The sequence below is a fragment of the Thalassophryne amazonica genome, chromosome 8 (assembly GCF_902500255.1).
Source record: "Thalassophryne amazonica chromosome 8, fThaAma1.1, whole genome shotgun sequence".
Lineage (NCBI taxonomy): Eukaryota > Metazoa > Chordata > Actinopteri > Batrachoidiformes > Batrachoididae > Thalassophryne > Thalassophryne amazonica.
The window spans coordinates 107,327,049-107,346,573 of NC_047110.1; the positions used below are offsets into that span (position 1 = coordinate 107,327,049).

At 39.0% G+C, this 19,525-nt stretch overlaps 1 protein-coding gene across 1 annotated transcript in view; it reads left to right on the forward strand.

Annotated features, from left to right (window-relative positions):
- Window positions 1–1,495: 1,495 nt before the first annotated feature.
- The window catches only part of tead1a (TEA domain family member 1a), a 116,730-nt gene continuing 98,700 nt past the window's right edge, over window positions 1,496–19,525 (forward strand). The window contains exon 1 of the mRNA XM_034177208.1: window positions 1,496–1,871. The gene's annotated coding sequence lies outside the window, so the exon portion shown is untranslated. The remainder of the gene's footprint in view (window positions 1,872–19,525) is intronic.

Here is a 19,525-nt window from a genome sequence, read left to right on the forward strand (position 1 = left end):
GAGAAGCAGAAAGTAACAATAAATGAAAAAGTAAACAGAGGAAGTAGTAATAAACTAAAAAAAAAAAAGATCAGAGGAGCAGGGAGTAGATATAAAAAATGTTATCAGAACAGCAGGAATTTGTAATAAACTAAAAAAAAGTGACGTGAGGAGCAGGAAGTAGGAATAAACATGCTCAAAAAGTGATCAGAGGAAGAGGAATTAGATATTAAAAACAAAAAATCAGAACAGCAAGAAGTCATAAACTAAAAAAGTGATAAGGGCAGGATGTAGGAATAAACATGCTCAAAACTGAGAAGAGGAAGTAGTAATAAACTAAACAGAGGAAGTAGGATGTAGGAAAAAACACTCAAAAACTGATCAGAAGAAGTAGTAATAAACTAAAAATGTGAACAGAGAAAGAGGAAGTAGATATAAAAAACAAAAAAATTGAATGCAAGAAGTCATAATAAACTTTAAAAAAAAAGTGATGAGGGGAAGAGGAAATGGTAAAGTAAAAATTGCTGACTGATGGGGAAGAAGTAATAAATGACCTAAAAAGTGATCAGAGGAACAGGAAGTGGTAATAAACTAAAAAGTGATCAGAGGAATGGGAACTGGTAATAAACTAAAAAGTGATCAGAGGAATGGGAAGTGGTAATAAACTAAAAAGGGATCAGAGGAACGGTAAGTGGTAATAAACTAAAGAGAACAGGAAGTGGTAATAAACTAAAGAGTGATCAGAGGAACAGGAAGTGGTAATAAACTAAAGAGTGATCAGCGGAACGGGAAGTGGTAATAAACTAAAAAGTGGTCAGAGGAACAGGAAGTGGTAATAAACTAAAGAGAACAGGAAGTGGTAATAAACTAAATAGTGCTCAGAGGAACAGGAAGTGGTAATAAACTAAAAAGTGGTCAGAGGAACAGGAAGTGGTAATAAACTAATGAGAACAGGAAGTGGTAATAAACTAAATAGTGGTCAGAGGAACAGGAAGTGGTAATAAACTAAAGAGAACAGGAAGTGGTAATAAACTAAATAGTGATCAGAGGAACAGGAAGTGGTAATAAACTAAAGAGAACAGGAAGTGGTAATAAACTAAATAGTGGTCAGAGGAACAGGAAGTGGTAATAAACTAAAGAGAACAGGAAGTGGTAATAAACTAGTGGTCAGAGGAACAGGAAGTGGTAATAAAGTAACTTAAAACTGATCACAAGAGCATGAAGTTTTGATTAACAGATAAACCTGAACCTGATCAACCAAACTGCGTCTTGTTCCTTTGGGAAGTTGGAATAAATGAACCTATTTGCTTGTTTGTGGGAATGAATGAAGAACAAAGTGAAAGAATCTTTTTTTTCATATGGGGTTTGTATTCATAATTAATAAAACAGTATATATGTATTTTGATGCGTCTTAACTTTAATTTTGAGTGTTTAATTTTTTCCTTTCTTGTGACTGTGTGTGTGTGTGTACGTGCGCGCGCACTTGATCTGACCTGAGGTCAGTTTTGAGGCTCTCCTCGTTTCTTTTGTTGTTCGGCGCGACCCGTCCTGCCCCTTCCCCCTCTCTCTCCCTCTCCCTCTTTCTTTTTTTTTCCACCCTTCCTCCCATCTCTCTCTCGCTCCATTTCATCCTCCCAGGGTGACGCCAGCCCCTCTCACCCCGCCCCGTCCAACTCAGTCCGCTGAGTTCATTTCATTCCTGCTCCCATTCCGCGCATATTTCGCATCCTTGGAGAGACGCTGCGCATTTTACGCACTCAGCGCGCTCGATCCTTCACCAAACCCAAACCGGGAGTCCGGCGTGGAGTTCACGGAGCTTTTCCCGAAGCGGGAGCGACTCCTATCCCTGGGAACGTGTGGGAATTAACCGTTAAAGAGGCGCAGAAATCGAGGTAAGTTCCCAAGAAGGAGGCGCCCCCCCCCTGTCGGTCCGTGGGTCCGATACCCCGGATTACTTCGTCTGCTTCCAGATCCTCAAGTCAGAACTGAGGTTGAAATTGAACCGGATCCGGCGAGCTTCCGAACGGAACCGAACCCACGAGGAGATGTTCGAACAAATCTGACGAGCGCGAGATGTCGCTTTCACTCCAGTTTCTCCTCCCGACGCCAGAACCAAAGCGGGTTTCCGGTCACTACTTCTTCCAACGGCCGCGTCGCTTCCGAACACGCGATGTCACGCGTGGAAAGGTTCGGGTGGCGCCGGGATCAGCCGAACAAAGCTGGAGTGAAAAAAAAAGGACTTGTTGCATCGGCGGAGCGCAGGCCTGAAGTCAGAGAGCAGGCCACGAAAAAACCGATCCAAACGACCAAAAAACAAACCGGGACCAGAACCTCGTTTATTACCGCGACTGACGGCGAGTTAGTGAGGAACACAAACAAACAAAAAACATTCTCCCCAAACTGTAAAAGAAGTCCTCACGTGTATCCACACATAGAACATTTACAGAAAAAAACGACGTTTGAGTTCAGTAAATGTAATTACGCAATAAATTCTGAAGAGTAAAGTAGTTTGTAGGAGGCACATTTGGTCCAACTCCTCATAGTGTTAAATCAACTCTCACCATGTTAAATCATCTCCATTATAGTGTTAAAGACATGCCATAATATTAAAGTAACTCCACCATAGTGTTACAAACTGTCAGTGTTAAGTCAACTCCTCATAGTGTTAAAATCAACTCTCACCCTGTTAAATCATCTCCATTATAGTGTTAAAGACATGTCATAATATTAAAGTAACTCCACCATAGTGTTACAAACTGTCAGTGTTAAGTCAACTCCTCATAGTGTTAAAATCAACTCTCACCATGTTAAATCATCTCCATTATAGTGTTAAAGACATGCCATAATATTAAAGTAACTCCACCATAGTGTTACAAACTGTCAGTGTTAAGTCAACTCCTCACAGTGTTAAAATCAACTCTCACCATGTTAAATCATCTCCATTATAGTGTTAAAGACATGTCATAATATTAAAGTAACTCCACCATAGTGTTACAAACTGTCAGTGTTGTCAACTCCTCATAGTGTTAAAATCAACTCTCACCATGTTAAATCATCTCCATTATAGTGTTAAAGACATGCCATAATATTAAAGTAACTCCACCATAGTGTTACAAACTCAGTGTTAAGTCAACTCCTCATAGTGTTAAAATCAAGTCCCAGCATGTTAAATCATCTCCATTATAGTGTTAAAGACATGCCATAATATTAAAGTAACTCCACCATAGTGTTACAAACTGTCAGTGTTAAGTCAACTCCTCATAGTGTTAAAATCAAGTCCCACCATGTTAAATCATCTCCATTATAGTGTTAAAGACATGCCATAATATTAAAGTAACTCCATCATAGTGTTACAAACTGTCAGTGTTAAGTCAACTCCTCATAGTGTTAAAATCAAGTCTCACCATGTTAAATCATCTCCATTATAGTGTTAGACATGCCATAATATTAAAGTAACTCCACCATAGTGTTACAAACTGTCAGTGTTAAGTCAACTCCTCATTGTGTTAAAATCAAGTCTCACCATGTTAAATCATCTCCATTATAGTGTTAAAAACCTGTCATAATGTTAAAGTAACTCCACCACAGTGTTAGAAACTGTCAGTGTTAAATCAACTCCTCAGTGTTAAAATCAAGTCTCACCATGTTAAATCATCTCCATTATAGTGCTAAAGACATGCCATAATATTAAAGTAACTCCACCATAGTGTTACAAACTGTCAGTGTTGTCAACTCCTCATAGTGTTAAAATCAAGTCCCATGTTAAATCATCTCCATTATAGTGTTAAAGACATGCCATAATATTAAAGTAACTCCACCATAGTGTTACAAACTGTCAGTGTTAAGTCAACTCCTCATAGTGTTAAAATCAACTCTCACCATGTTAAATCATCTCCATTATAGTGTTAAAGACATGCCATAATATTAAAGTAACTCCACCATAGTGTTACAAACTGTCAGTGTTAAGTCAACTCCTCATAGTGTTAAAATCAAGTCTCACCATGTTAAATCATCTCCATTATAGTGTTAAAACCTGTCATGTTACAGTAACGCCACCGTGGTGTTACAAACTGTCAGTGTTAAGTCAACTCCTCATAGTGTTAAAATCAAGTCTCACCATGTTAAATCCTCTCCATTATAGTGTTAAAAACCTGTCATAATGTTAAACTCCACCATAGTGTTACAATCTCATTGTTAAATCAACTCCTCATAGTTTTAAAATCAAGTCTCACCATGTTAAATAATCTCCATTATAGTGTTAAAAACCTGTCATAATGTTAAAGTAACTCTACCATAGTGTTACAATCTCAGTGTTAAATCAACTCCTCATAGTTTTAAAATCAAGTCTCACCATGTTAAATAATCTCCATTATAGTCTTAAAAACCTGTCATAATGTTAAAGTAACTCCACCACAGTGTTAGAAACTGTCAGTGTTAAATCAACTCCTCAGTGTTAAAATCAAGTCTCACCATGTTAAATCATCTCTATTATAGTGTTAAAACCTGTCATAATGTTAAAGTAACTTCACCATAGTGTTACAAATGGTCAGTGTTAAATCAACTCCTCAGTTTTAAAATCAAGTCTCACCATGTTAAATCATCTCCATTATAGTGTTAAAAACCTGCCATAATGTTAAAGTAACTCCACCACAGTGTTACAAACTGTCAGTGTTAAATCAGCTTCTCAGTGTTAAAATCAAGTCTCACCATGTGAAATCATGTCCAATTATCATGTTAAAGACCTCATAATGTTAAAGTAACTCTATCATAGTGTTACAAACTGTCAGTGTTAAATCAATTCGTCATAGTGTAAAATCAACTATCACGAGTTAAATCACCTCTATTATCATGTTAAAGACCTCATAATGTTAAAGTAACTCTATCATAGTGTTACAAACTGTCAGTGTTAAATCAATTCGTCATAGTGTAAAATCAACTATCACGAGTTAAATCACCTCTATTATCATGTTAAAGACCTCATGTTAAAGTAACTATCATAGTGTTAAACCAACTGTATCATAGAGTTTAAAACAATTGGTGTTAAATTAACTATATCATTAGTGTTAAATCAGCTCCACCGGTCTTAAATCAACTATCACAGTGTTAAACCAGCTCATCATAGTGTTAAAAGCTTCTCATATGTTAAAACAACTCCATCATAATGTTGAATCAACTGTATCGTAGTGTTACAAAGTGTTAGTGTTAAATCAACTCGTCAGTGTAAAATCAACTCTATCATTAGTGTTAAACTAGATTCATCATAGTGTTAAGTCAGTTCCATCTGTCTTAAATCAATTATCAGTGTTCATAGGGTTAAATCATTTCCATCATAGTCTTCAAACTCATAATATTAAAGTAACTCTGTCATGGTATAAACGAAACTGCATTATAGTGTCAGAGCAACTTTACCATTATGTTAACTGTATCAGGATGTTAAATCATCTCTATAGTGTTAAAGCAACTTCCTACAGTGTTAAATTAACTGTATTATAATGTTAAATCAACTGTATCGTTGTCTTAAATTACCTATATTATAATGTTGAACCGGCTATCAGTTTAAAAAATGTCAATGTGAAATCATTTCCATCATAGCGTTTAATCAACTCTATTGTAATGTCAAAACAGTTGTATCATAGGGTTACAACTATCATATTGTTAAATTAACAAAATCGTACTGTTAAATCAACTGTATCACTGTTAAATTATCTCCATCAGAGTGTGAAACCACCACTATCATAATGTTAAAACATTTACTTGCTTGATTTAACACCGGGATAGAGCTGATTTTAACACCATCTGGAGTGTGATCATTTTACTCTGCAAAATTTACTTTTTACCATAAATGTTACAGTCATGCTAACTTTTTTTTTTTCAACCGTAAAAAAACACAACGGTTAACTTTAAAAACAATATATCATAAATTCTTTCCGGGTGCCTTGATGTTCAGTTCATAATGTTACGCTGTTACTGTTTTGTAATTGCTTTGTTACCTTCGTTGGTAATAATGTTATAGTGAAAACGTGATGTTACTCCTCTTTCTAAGAATCTGAATTGCCAACATAGGGAAAAAAGTTTTATAGATACCAAATTTTTACTGTGGTGAAGCTGAATGTGAAGTTTTTTGTTTTTTTGTTTTCCCCACGTCTTCATCACTGCATGTGAACGCATCACCAGTGCGTCTGCACAAGTTGCTCAGCAGGTGTTTCTGCACTAAAGCTGAAGGTTCGACATGTCAGCATATTGATTATCGAGTACCGGAATGAGCGGAATGCCAGTCAGACTCAACAACGTAAAGTGCTTTTAATGAAATAATTCCAGAAATTTTACATAAATGATTATTGTATCTATTGCACTAAAATATCAAAATCTTCCTTTAATTGATGATGATCACTGATATTGGTGATGATTTTTTGATTGTTGCCCACATTGGCAGAATTTCTGATCACAGTAAAAACCTTTTGTGCTTTTGAGACTCTTGTGGCGCTCCGATCGTCACCTGATGGACAAACTGTTTGGACTCGAGGTGCTCATCTGAGGGATTTGATCACTTTCTGAGACGCCTCGTTTAAATCTGTGCTGGCGCCGGTATCGTGGATTACTGCTTGTGTTTTTCCTTTCAACTTCACATGAAAAGACTTTAGTTCTTTACAGGAAACCCACAGTGAAATTACTGAAGAAAAACAAAACCTCAAACACAGCAGCTGGATTAGTTTCTTCACTGGAAATATTAGAAGATGATGTCAGATAAAAGCTTTTAAAGTCAAACTGGTTGTTTTGTTTTTTTTTTTTCTTTTTTTCTTGGATCTGATGAACATGCTGTGGACTTATTTGATGTTTAAATGAAATTTAGAAATACACTGACATACAAGTGAAAAATTTCCCCAATCAGGGAACAAATATTAAAAATATTACTTTTGGTGAGTTCTTTTTTCTTTTTGTTTTTTTTTTTGTTTGTTTTTTTTATGAAACATGAGCTCAAGATGACAGTTAAGAGGCGTCAGAATGTTCAAAATATACTTAGATGGTTTCTGTTTTTCTGCTGATTGGCTCATTGATTATTTATTGCAGCTCTGTTATTGTAAACTGATTTCTTTGGGTTTAGATTTCATTTGACGTCATCATCATCATCGGCTCTGCGAAACAGTGACTGGAATGTAAAAACAAGCAACAACAAAAAATTGATCAACTTATAAACTGTAGGATTGAATTAAAAGTGATCACAATAAAAAGCAGCAGTTGTAGCTCACATCCTCGCGCTCCTGCCGTCATTATGTTGAAAAACATCTGGAGTAAACTAAAATTTAAGACCACTTTCGAATTAGGGTTTTTATTTATTTATTTTTCCAGTGTTCGATCTTGCAGTGCGTCCGGATGGCGAGTCCGGAGGAGTGCAATGGAGGAAGGAGCGTGTGTGTTTTGCCGTTTCTTTGTCCTTGCCGGCGTGTAAAGCTTGTCAGTCCGCCTGGGCAAAGAGTCTACAATCATTCATCCCTCCACTTTCCTCCCCCTCTCCAGTCCGTTGACATCTGTTTTGAGAGCCCCGTGCACCTGTAGATGGAGACACTGGGAGGAGGAGGAGGAAGGGGAGCAACGGTGGTACAGAATGCAAATCCTGCCATTTGTTCCGGCCCTAAGCAACGCAGACCGGCAGACTAACGACCATTTGGTGTGTTTGCCTCTTGCCGTCCAGGCCTATTGTTGCAGCAGCAACAGGCGTCGGTGGATGAGGACACACCATATGGCCTCTGTGTGCTTTCTTCACAACCGCTGTGTACGTGCGCATGTTTGTGTGTGTTCATGTACTTCAACAATGCTGCTACAATATGGTGGAGTGGCGAGCGCAGGGCTGCTCACTCCATTCTTCCTCGCTGGTGCATCTGTTTCATTTTCAGGGCTAAAATCCAGCAATCAGGATGTTTTTAAAAAAAAGTATTAGGTGGGAAATAATTCCGTGGTGAAGTATTATAGTACTACCGTGTACTTTTTCTGTGAAAATAAGTAATTTTTTTGAGAGCTGTGGTTAGAATGTGCCGCGTGTCCGTGAATCAACAGGTGATCCTGAATTCAGGATGTTTTCTTTGTGATTACCGAGGCGTCTGTGCTATGGATGCGCAGGTATCTAGTTTTAATAGTGGTGGTAGTGAGGACGACGGAATTGGTTTTCATGCTGCTTCATGACGTATCAGTATCGGGACGCTGCACTCAAGATCTGCAAATCTGCTGCTGGCAATCAGTCAAAAACAAACTAACGGTATGAAATGTTAAATGTATAAGACAAAGCAAGACAAATGTAATGTAAGGATGCATTAGCGGCAGGTGTTCAAAGAGACGAGGGATATCACAAGAACCAAGTCGATACCAAAATTTGTGATGATACTAGGGCTGCAACTAACGATTATTTTACTAATCAACTAATCGGTCAATTATTCAATTATTTTTTCGATTAATCTTTTTTTTTTTTTATCAATCAATCAATCAATCAATTTTTTTATATAGCGCCAAATCACAACAAACAGTTGCCCCAAGGCGCTTTATATTGTAAGGCAAGGCCATACAATAATTATGTAAAACCCCAACGGTCAAAACGACCCCCTGTGAGCAAGCACTTGGCTACAGTGGGAAGGAAAAACTCCCTTTTAACAGGAAGAAACCTCCAGCAGAACCAGGCTCAGGGAGGGGCAGTCTTCTGCTGGGACTGGTTGGGGCTGAGGGAGAGAACCAGGAAAAAGACATGCTGTGGAGGGGAGTAGAGGTCGATCACTAATGATTAAATGCAGAGTGGTGCATACAGAGCAAAAAGAGAAAGAAACAGTGCATCATGGGAACCCCCCAGCAGTCTACGTCTATAGCAGCATAACTAAGGGATGATTCAGGGTCACCTGATCCAGCCCTAACTATAAGGTTTAGCAAAAAGGAAAGTTTTAAGCCTAATCTTAAAAGTAGAGAGGGTGTCTGTCTCCCTGATCTGAATTGGGAGCTGGTTCCACAGGAGAGGAGCCTGAAAGCTGAAGGCTCTGCCTCCCATTCTACTCTTACAAACCCTAGGAACTACAAGTAAGCCTGCAGTCTGAGAGCGAAGCGCTCTATTGGGGTGATATGGTACTATGAGGTCCCTAAGATAAGATGGGACCTGATTATTCAAAACCTTATAAGTAAGAAGAAGAATTTTAAATTCTATTCTAGAATTAACAGGAAGCCAATGAAGAGAGGCCAATACGGGTGAGATATGCTCTCTCCTTCTAGTCCCTGTCAGTACTCTAGCTGCAGCATTTTGAATTAACTGAAGGCTTTTTAGGGAACTTTTAGGACAACCTGATAATAATGAAGTACAATAGTCCAGCCTAGAGGAAATAAATGCATGAATTAGTTTTTCAGCATCACTCTGAGACAAGACCTTTCTGATTTTAGAGATATTGCGTAAATGCAAAAAAGCAGTCCTACATATTTGTTTAATGTGCGCATTGAATGACATATCCTGATCAAAAATGACTCCAAGATTTCTCACAGTATTACTAGAGGTCAGGGTAATGCCATCCAGAGTAAGGATCTGGTTAGACACCATGTTTCTAAGATTTGTGGGGCCAAGTACAATAACTTCAGTTTTATCTGAGTTTAAAAGCAGGAAATTAGAGGTCATCCATGTCTTTATGTCTGTAAGACAATCCTGCAGTTTAGCTAATTGGTGTGTGTCCTCTGGCTTCATGGATAGATAAAGCTGGGTATCATCTGCGTAACAATGAAAATTTAAGCAATACCGTCTAATAATACTGCCTAAGGGAAGCATGTATAAAGTGAATAAAATTGGTCCTAGCACAGAACCTTGTGGAACTCCATAATTAACTTTAGTCTGTGAAGAAGATTCCCCATTTACATGAACAAATTGTAATCTATTAGACAAATATGATTCAAACCACCGCAGCGCAGTGCCTTTAATACCTATGGCATGCTCTAATCTCTGTAATAAACTTTTATGGTCAACACTATCAAAAGCAGCACTGAGGTCTAACAGAACAAGCACAGAGATGAGTCCACTGTCTGAGGCCATAAGAAGATCATTTGTAACCTTCACTAATGCTGTTTCTGTACTATGATGAATTCTAAAACCTGACTGAAACTCTTCAAATAGACCATTCCTCTGCAGATGATCAGTTAGCTGTTTTACAACTACCCTCTCAAGAATTTTTGAGAGAAAAGGAAGGTTGGAGATTGGCCTATAATTAGCTAAGATAGCTGGGTCAAGTGATGGCTTTTTAAGTAAAGGTTTAATTACTGCCACCTTAAAAGCCTGTGGTACATAGCCAACTAACAAAGATAGATTGATCATATTTAAGATTGAAGCATTAAATAATGGTAGGGCTTCCTTGAGCAGCCTGGTAGGAATGGGGTCTAATAAACATGTTGATGGTTTGGAGGAAGTAACTAATGAAAATAACTCAGACAGAACAATCTTAGAGAAAGAGTCTAACCAAATACCGGCATCACTGAAAGCAGCCAAAGATAACGATACGTCTTTGGGATGGTTATGAGTAATTTTTTCTCTAATAGTTAAAATTTTGTTAGCAAAGAAAGTCATGAAGTCATTACTAGTTACATTTTAGGTACATACTAGTTAGTTTTACATGTGAGTTTTGCCATTATTTCTTTAAGTGAGTTATTATTAAAAGGCCTTTATGGCGCAACATCAAGGTTTGAGCTTGTAACAAAGTTATGATGTTATATTCTCATCAAAAACATACCTGGAGTAGTGTTTTGTTTTATTTTGCACATACATACGTCACTGACACACCACAAAGAGATTTCCATCAGGTTTCACCCGATTATAGCATTTTTAGATGCCTACAGCAACTATCTCAACCACTGACAACATATTACAGCAAGAGTCCATGAAAGTATTTTAAAGGCCTGACTAAAGTGTAATATGTGATCTTTAATAAGATATTTTCATGAAAAAAGACACAAACGTGGAGTTTATTGCATTTTGTTTTTCTTGTGTAAGAACACAGCTTAGATGTTGTTTGACCGAAACAAAATTGTCATTAAACTTAAAACAGGGATGAAGTGGAGGTGTAAGAGTCACTAGGTGTTCACAGGAAACAGTTATTTATTTCTATATTCATTTATTTATGTTCATTGTTAGTTGGTTTTATCTTTTCTGTTGTGTTTCGTTTTATCGGGTTCTTTTTGTCTGTTTCTCTAAAATTGTATTGTAGCATTATTAGCTATTATTACTATTATTGTTGTTACTATTATTATTAATATATAAATAAAAATAAATTGAAAAAATATCACAATTTGTAATACATTTGACTTTTACGACAACAAATGCTGAGCCATTAATTATTATTATACAGAAAACAAATGCACACAAATGTGCTGAGATGCGAACAGCTTAATGCTAACTTTAACATTGAAAACGCCGTAGACATGCTAATGCTTTAGCATTGGTCCCATTTTTAAGTTATTAAATACATCAACTGTTTCAGAAGACCATAACAGGTCGGTTTAACGTAAAAAAGGTAAATATTACTCACAGACATATGCTCTTTATGTTTTTAGCGGGGGAAAAATTAAGATAAAGCAAAATTAAACAAAGAACCAACAAAGCAGCAGATCGAAGCATTGCTTCATTGGTTCAAGGTTCAAAGCAAAGCCGCCCTGCAGAAACGGTTGATTACATGGAAGAAATGAAACATTTGCAGTAAAACAGTTATTTAGCAACTAATCAATGATTAAATTAGTTGACAACTATATTAATAATTGATTTTAATCGATTAGTTGTTTCAGCTCTAGATGATACTACTTTTTCTACTTTATCGATAGTCTCATTGGTAACGAGGACGCAGTTTTTAATTGCCCTTGGATTCCAAGTATGGAAAATACTGATATTTGCCTGACTGTGTCATGAACGACTGCGTAGCACCTTGGTTGTACATACAGTGGAGTCAGGGATGTCTATCCACGATACAAAGTTATCATCGGTAATAAAAATGAAAGCTGGCCAAGGAAATAAGTCACAGGTCGGAGTTAGACGTGACGAGATTAAGCTGTGTTTTGTTAAAGTGTCGTTTGGCGTTGAAGCCTTGACTCTCAGTTTTTGCATACAGATACCTTCTTCTAGCTGCTTTGTGAGGTGTCGCCACAGCACCTCATCATTATTCTGACATCTATTGGTTAAATAATTTGTAGCACATTACTGTAATATTAAAACTAATTTTCTTTAGGCTTCAACAGTAAGTAATGTGATTGCCAATGTTTATATATATTCTTTATATATTGTATGCATTTAGTAAAAACTGTTTTATTTTTGTTAGTAGTTTAAAGCATAAAAGAACAGATATTTTTATTATTTAAACTGGTGTGTCTCTTTTCTACTTTCAAATCAATGTACCATATTGCTTAAACTACCTCTACAGTCCCATTACAATTTCCCGCTCACACATCTCAGAATGTGACTGTTTTTGATTTTTGGTGTCTTGTTTGTTACTAAGTATTATGAATACATCCTCACATCTTGAGTTTTGTTGTGCTTTATGATCATGAGGCACAGAGTTTGTCCCGGACATATGATGACATTTGAAGAGGGGTGTGAGTTTATTAGAGCAATGGTGTTGTTTGGTGGGGGGTTAGTTTGAAAGGTCGGAGGCAGTGGAGAGTACGTAGGGACTAAGAGGGTGGATTTTGGTTTGGGGGCCGTCATTGTTTAGGGAATGGGTGAACAATAAGCATCCTCCAGGGTTGGGTGGGGATTGGTGTGGAGGAGAGGAGGAGGCTACAGAAGGCCAGACTGTGCCGACTCGTCGTTCAATTTTTCAATTTAAATTTATTTTCATTTATATAGCGCCAAATCACAACAGAGTTGCCTCAAGGCGCTTCACACAAGTAAGGTCTAATCTTACTAACCCCCAGAGCAACAGTGGTAAGGAAAAACTCCCTCTGAGGAAGAAACCTCAAGCAGACCAGACTCAAAGGGGTGACCCTCTGCTTGGGCCATGCTACAAACACAAATTACAGAACAATTCACAAAACGAATATACGTGCGTAACTCAGAATCCACAGTTGTTGCTTTTTTTCTATGAGGTCTGTACTTCAACACCAGTACATTTGATGGTGCTGACATACAAAACTCACTTTAAAGCATAAATGAAGAAGAAACAGTAACTAGAACACTTGGGATGACTCGGCCTGGGGTAGGGGTAGGGGTAGCCCTGGGTTCAATTCACACCTAGGGGCTGAGTGTGTATCGGGCCGACTTCCCCTATGTAAATGTAAATGGACTGCATTTATATAGCACTTTTCCAACGACATCAGATGCTCAAAGTGCTTTACAATAATGCCTCACATTCACCCTGATGTGAGGGTGCTGCCATACAAGGCGCTCACTACACACCGGGAGCAACTAGGGGATTAAGGACCTTGCCCGAGGGCCCTTAGTGATTTTCTGGTCAGGCTGGGATTTGAACCGAGGATCCTCTGGTCTTAAGTCCAATGCTTTAACTGCTAGTCCATCACCTAAAGTCCTGTACTTTTTTCAACTCCTGTGCCAGTCACTCATCAATTTGGCTGCACAAGTTTTGCTTTTTTTTTTTTTTTGCACCTTTTTTCCATGTGACGTTTGAATTTGCAGTACGTTATCAAATTAAATTGTTGCACGTACTCTAGGTTGGATTTGTCTTTATTCTGTCTTTGCCATTTCTCAAGTTACAAGAATTTTTTTTATGCAACTACTTGTTGAATTGATGCAGGTGGGTTTTTCTGTGTTTGCTAGTGTTGTGGGCTTTCTCAGTCACCATAGTACAAAGTGAACACGGTAATTGAACTCAGGTGTAGACTAAAACTACCACACTGAAAACCAGGAGTGGGGGTGGTCATGGCCTGAGCCCAAGCAAACTCCATCAATATGCAGGCATGGGTTTGATTCTCAGCCATGCTAGCTGTCTATGTCCTTGTACGCTTCCATTTACATCGTCCCAGTCCACCCAGCTGTACGTGGGTTTGGGCCTCGTTGACATCTTACAAGTGTAGCAAGATGAAGTCTGGATTGAAAAGACGTTCCCGCTAGCTTGGATAGCGGGGAATTCCCCTTTGGCTGACCTGGTAGAGTTCTGGTCATTAGTGCGAGCAGTCTGGGGTTCGATCCCACCGCCGTCCCGGCCACAAAGGTCCTACGGTCACACAAGGTAATTGGTCAGTAGAGCACTCTGGTCCACGCATAGCTTTTCTGCGTAATATATCTGCTAAGTCAGACTTTCTCGTGATGGCATAGTCAAGCAAGTGGAAGTGACCTGAGCGTGGGTGCTTCCAGGTGAAATAGTTCTTGGCAGGTTAACGTGTTGGTAATGCTGAATTCTAGTTGTGCACAAAAGTTCAGCACAAGCTCCCCATTGGAGTTCTTTTGTGACTTTCCAAATTTGCCAATGATGCCCATTTAAGTTTCCCATTCGGTTCCTGCTCGAGTGTTGAAGCCACGTAATATAAGGAGCTTGTCCTCTCTGGAGACCTTTAGCACTATTTGAATGAGTTCTTGATAGGACTCTTTCTCCTCATCAGTGTAAGTCATTGTGGGGGCATACACATTTATCAGTCAGGTAGCGCGCTTTCTCAATTGGCAATCTCAGACATGAGTCTGGGGAGATCGCTATGGGAAGTGATGTCAACTTCTTGGCAATGGTGTTATGAACTGCAAGGGCAACACCAGCTTTTCTACACCCTGTGGTGTTGCCAAGCCAAAAGAAGGTGTAGTCTGCTTCTTGGATTTGTCCCTGTTCCTCAAGACATGTTTCTTGGAGAGCTGCAATGTCGAGGCTACATACAGTAGTTGCAATTCCCTTGCAATCAGGACTGTTCTTTGTTTGGGTTGATTGTCTTTATCTGGCATTGTTTGCACATTCCGTGTTGCAACCGTTAACTTTTTTGTCTTAGATTTTTTAACTGCTTTAGGTGAAGTCTCGCTGACGCAGCTAGCCAGCCAGGTATGATCTGAGTACGCATTTTTTTTTTACCACAACTTTTCTAAGGGTAGACAGTGCTGTCTAAAAAGGGCTACCTGGACACTGGCATTGCTGCCTCAACAAGCTTGTACTCGGGGGTCAGCTACAGTTGCAACCATCATATACGAGCCGCCTGCGTGCAGAGCTTCTGCTAGTAGCTGCCGGCTACTCAAGCCTGCTGCTGTCGCATACACCCCATCGCCACAGAACGTCCTCCATTTAAAACAAAATGCCTTGCTTGTTTCCAAAGCCAGTTGGTGTTGTGCCTGCACCAGACTGCATCTCTGGTCTTTAGCGTCTAGTACAACGTGGTACACAAGAGTGCAATGAGCACTGCTGACGAAGCGGATGCCCCGCAGTAGCAGCTCAGTTGCTACTTGATGCCATCTGTTGGTCTCAGCTTGTTGAGACTCCTCTGCATGCCATTTGGTGTTCACGCCATTGGCCAGTAAGGTCATCTGCTGCTTGCACCATCAGATATCCTGCTGCTGATGTCTGGACCTGTAAGCCCAGGTAGGAGGGCAAGAGGGTACTATCACTTGCCCAAGGTGAACCCTCAGACTAGTGGAGGAGGGAAGGAGTCATCTTACTTCTCCATTCTAGTCTGGCTCCAAGCAAAGTCCACCGGTATGTGTTTAATTAAAAGGTCAAAAAATAGTGTGGAGAGTAGCTCAGTGTCACACATTGTAGATAAAAACAGGCTCACAGCTGATAACGCAGAGACGCTTCTTTTCATCAAAAAAGAATCTGCCCCTCACATTTTCAAAAAAGGCTTTTAGTCCTCGCAGACATAAATAAAGTTACTGATGGACAGTTTCATTATATTTTTCGTGCTGAAGTCCACGGGTTACATTTCAGTCAGATGTCTGCCAGTGTCATGTTTATTAAGAAACACAATTAATGTTAATTAATTAATTTGTTTTAGTCAAAAAGTGAAGTGACATGATTTAAGTGAAATGTTTGTGAATCAAAACAAAGTTGATGATATTGGTAGCAGTTACAGTCAAAAAGTAAGGAACAACTGATGAATAAAACATGTTTTCAAAGTTATCATAAAACTGTAATGGTATCATTAAGTATTCGTATCGGTACTCAGTATCGACGAGTACACAAATGTATGTACTCTGACTTGTACTTGTGTGGAAAAAAGTGGTATCGGTGCATCCCGAGTGAACACAAACTAAAGTTTCCTGGTCTGGAACAAGTAAACTCTTAGGTTTAAAGTGCCATAACACATTAGTGTTTAACAGAAACATTAATATAAAAGCACTTTCAGATTTACTGTGGATGACGTGTCATCAGTCATTCAAAATCTCTGCTCACTCTTTCCGAGGATTAAGCTGCTGACGGAAATCAAACTTCCTTGGGAAGTTTGTATCATCCTCATGTTTCCACGTCTTATTGGGAAATAAACCAGAAGTCTAGATTTCAGTTTATTGGAGGATCACAGCAGCTCAGTGTTTTAGTGTAAAACTATTTCCCTGCCATTGTGTTCACAGTCTGGACTTCAACATGACTTCACTGATTACTCATCATGCGTTTTACAAATCTATTTGTTTTTCCCTCTGTGGTTTTTGCAGTCAGACAGGTTTGATTCAGAATAGTCTAATCTAGTGAAACTCTTGGAGCTTTTGAAATTACTTTTCTGTTTTGTACTTTAGGAGAGATATGCCTTACGTAGGCCCTGAGGCTCACTGTTACCACAGAGTGTAGAGGATGAGAGTCTACGACTCCCCCTGGATGGGACACAAGTCCAACACAGGTTACTTCCCCAGCCAAGGATGGTACCCTTTTACAGCCAGGTGGACTGGCACGATGGAGAAGTACTGTATTGTCCGAAGGCTCGGACTCGGAATGGAACTCACATCTACATACTGGTTGGTAGCTCACCAAGAATCCTTGGGTACCACTGGAATAACTTTGTCTCAAACAAGCGGTCACTTAGGGAAACTGATGAGAAGCATTGCTTGCATTGTCAGGGAGCAGCATCAGCTACGACGTTGTGACCATGTGGTTCCCTTCTCTCGGCCTGATTCAGCACATAAGTGCCTTAGTGTTGAGGATCCCAGTGGCTGGAGAAGGCAAAGGACACGCCAACATTTCACTTGGAAGGAGCAGGTCTCCATGTCTCAGGGTGGTTCAGTGGTGTGGCATTTGTTGCGAGATGTAACTCTGCAAACTAGTCCATGAAAAAAAGTTTTCACTGGTTTTATTAGTCGTTGGATATTTAAGATTGGGATTTGTCAATGTAGCTTTTTGATCATTCACTTTTCCGGGTTATTTTTTTATACACCATATTTTTATTTATCCCTGGGTGAGACAAAGGACAAGTGCTTCAAGCAGGTGGCCCCATAAGATCAATTAATCAGAACGTGGAAATGAATTGCATCTCATGCACACGCAGTAGCACTTTGAGTGCTAAATGTAGTAAAACTCTGACGCTCCTTGTGATTGCACTCATTATTTTGTGTGCAAAGTGGAACAAGACTACCTACCTGGGGGGATTTTGCCATGGTAAATGGAGTGGATTTATCAATCAATCAATAAATGAATCAATCAGTGTTCTTTATTTAACCAGGTAAAAACTCATTGAATTTAAAACCTCTTTTTCAATAGTGACCTGGTCAAGAGGGCAGCACAAAACAGATTACAACAACCACACAAACACAAATAAAATACAGTCTCAGCTTCACACACTGCAGAAAAACAAGTGTGAGATTACACAGTGCAGTCACACGATCCAATAGAGCTCATCTCTGTCTTTTATAACTATCTTAAATTTCCCCAGAGATACAAGATGTGTCACTTTCAAGTCCTTCTGCACATCTATATAGTTTTTTTTCCCAATCTAAAGCAGACACTCAAAGCACTTTACAGTGATGCCTCACATTCACACACACACACACACACACACACACACACACACACACACACACACACACACACACACACACACACACACACACACACACACACACACACACACACACACACACCAGTGTCAGGGCACTGCCATGTAAACATTCAGCTACACACTGGGAGCAACCTGGGAATGAAGGAACTTGTCTAATGTATAAGATACCACTTTTTTCTTTTCTTTTTTTGGAATTTTTCTTACGCATGTTAAAAAAAATCCAAACCAGCACAAAATGTTAATCTCCTACAACCCCTGGCAATAATTATGGAATCACCAGAGGAGGATGTTCATTCAGTTTAATTTTGAGGAATAAATTATGGAATCACCCTGTAAATTTTCATCCCCAAAACTAACACCTGCATCAAATCAGAGCTGCTCGTTAGTCTGCATCTAAAAAGGAGTGATCACACCTTGGAGAGCTGTTGCACTAAATGGACTGACATGAATCATGGCTCCAACACGAGAGATGTCAATAGAAACAAAGGAGAGGATTATCAAACTCTTAAAAGAGGGTAAATCATCACGCAATGTTACAAAAGATGTTGGTTGTTCACAGTCAGCTGTGTCTAAACTCTGGACCAAATACAAACAACATGGGAAGGTTGTTAAAGGCAAACTGGTAGACCAAGGAAGACATCAAAGCGTCAAGACAGAAAACTTAAAGCAATATGTCTCAAAAATCAAAAATGCACAACAAAACAAATGAGGAATGAATGGGAGGAAACTGGAGTCAACATCTGTGACCGAACTGTAAGAAACCACCTAAAGGAAATGGGATTTACATACAGAAAAGCTAAACGAAAGCCATCAACACCTAAACAGAAAAAAACAAGGTTACAATGGGCTAAGGAAAAGCAATCATGGACTGTGGATGACTGGATGAAAGTCATATTCAGTGATGAATCTCCAATCTGCATTGGGCAAGGTGATGATGCTGGAACTTTTGTTTGGTGCCGTTCCAATGAGATTTATAAAGATGACTGCCTGAAGAGAACATGTAAATTTCCACAGTCATTGATGATATGGGGCTGCATGTCAGGTAAAGGCACTGGGGAGATGGCTGTCATTACATCATTAATAAATGCACAAGTTTACGTTGATATTTTGGACTTTTCTTATCCCATCAATTGAAAGGATGTTTGCGGATGATGAAATCATTTTTCAAGATGATAATGCATCTTGCCATGGAGCAAAAACTGTGAAAACATTCCTTGCAAAAAGTCACATAGGGTCAATGTCATGGCCTGCAAATAGTCCGGATAATCCAACTGAAAATCTTTGGTGGAAGTTGAAGAAAATGGTCCATGACAAGGCTCCAACCTGCAAAGCTGATCTGGCAACAGCAATCAGAGAAAGTTGGAGCCAGATTGATGAAGAGTACTGTTTGTCACTCATTACGTCCATGCCTCAGAGACTGCAAGCTGTTATAAAAGCCAGAGGTGGTGCAACAAAATACTAGTGATGTGTTGGAGCATTCTTTTGTTTTTCATGATTCCATAATTTTTTCCTCAGAATTGAGTGATTACATATTTTTTCCCTCTGCTTGGTCTAAAAAAGTAACTGTTACTGACTGCCACAATTATTTTTCCTGATTTCTTATCGTGTTTCTTAAAGCCAGAAAGTTGCCATTTGAAATGACTAG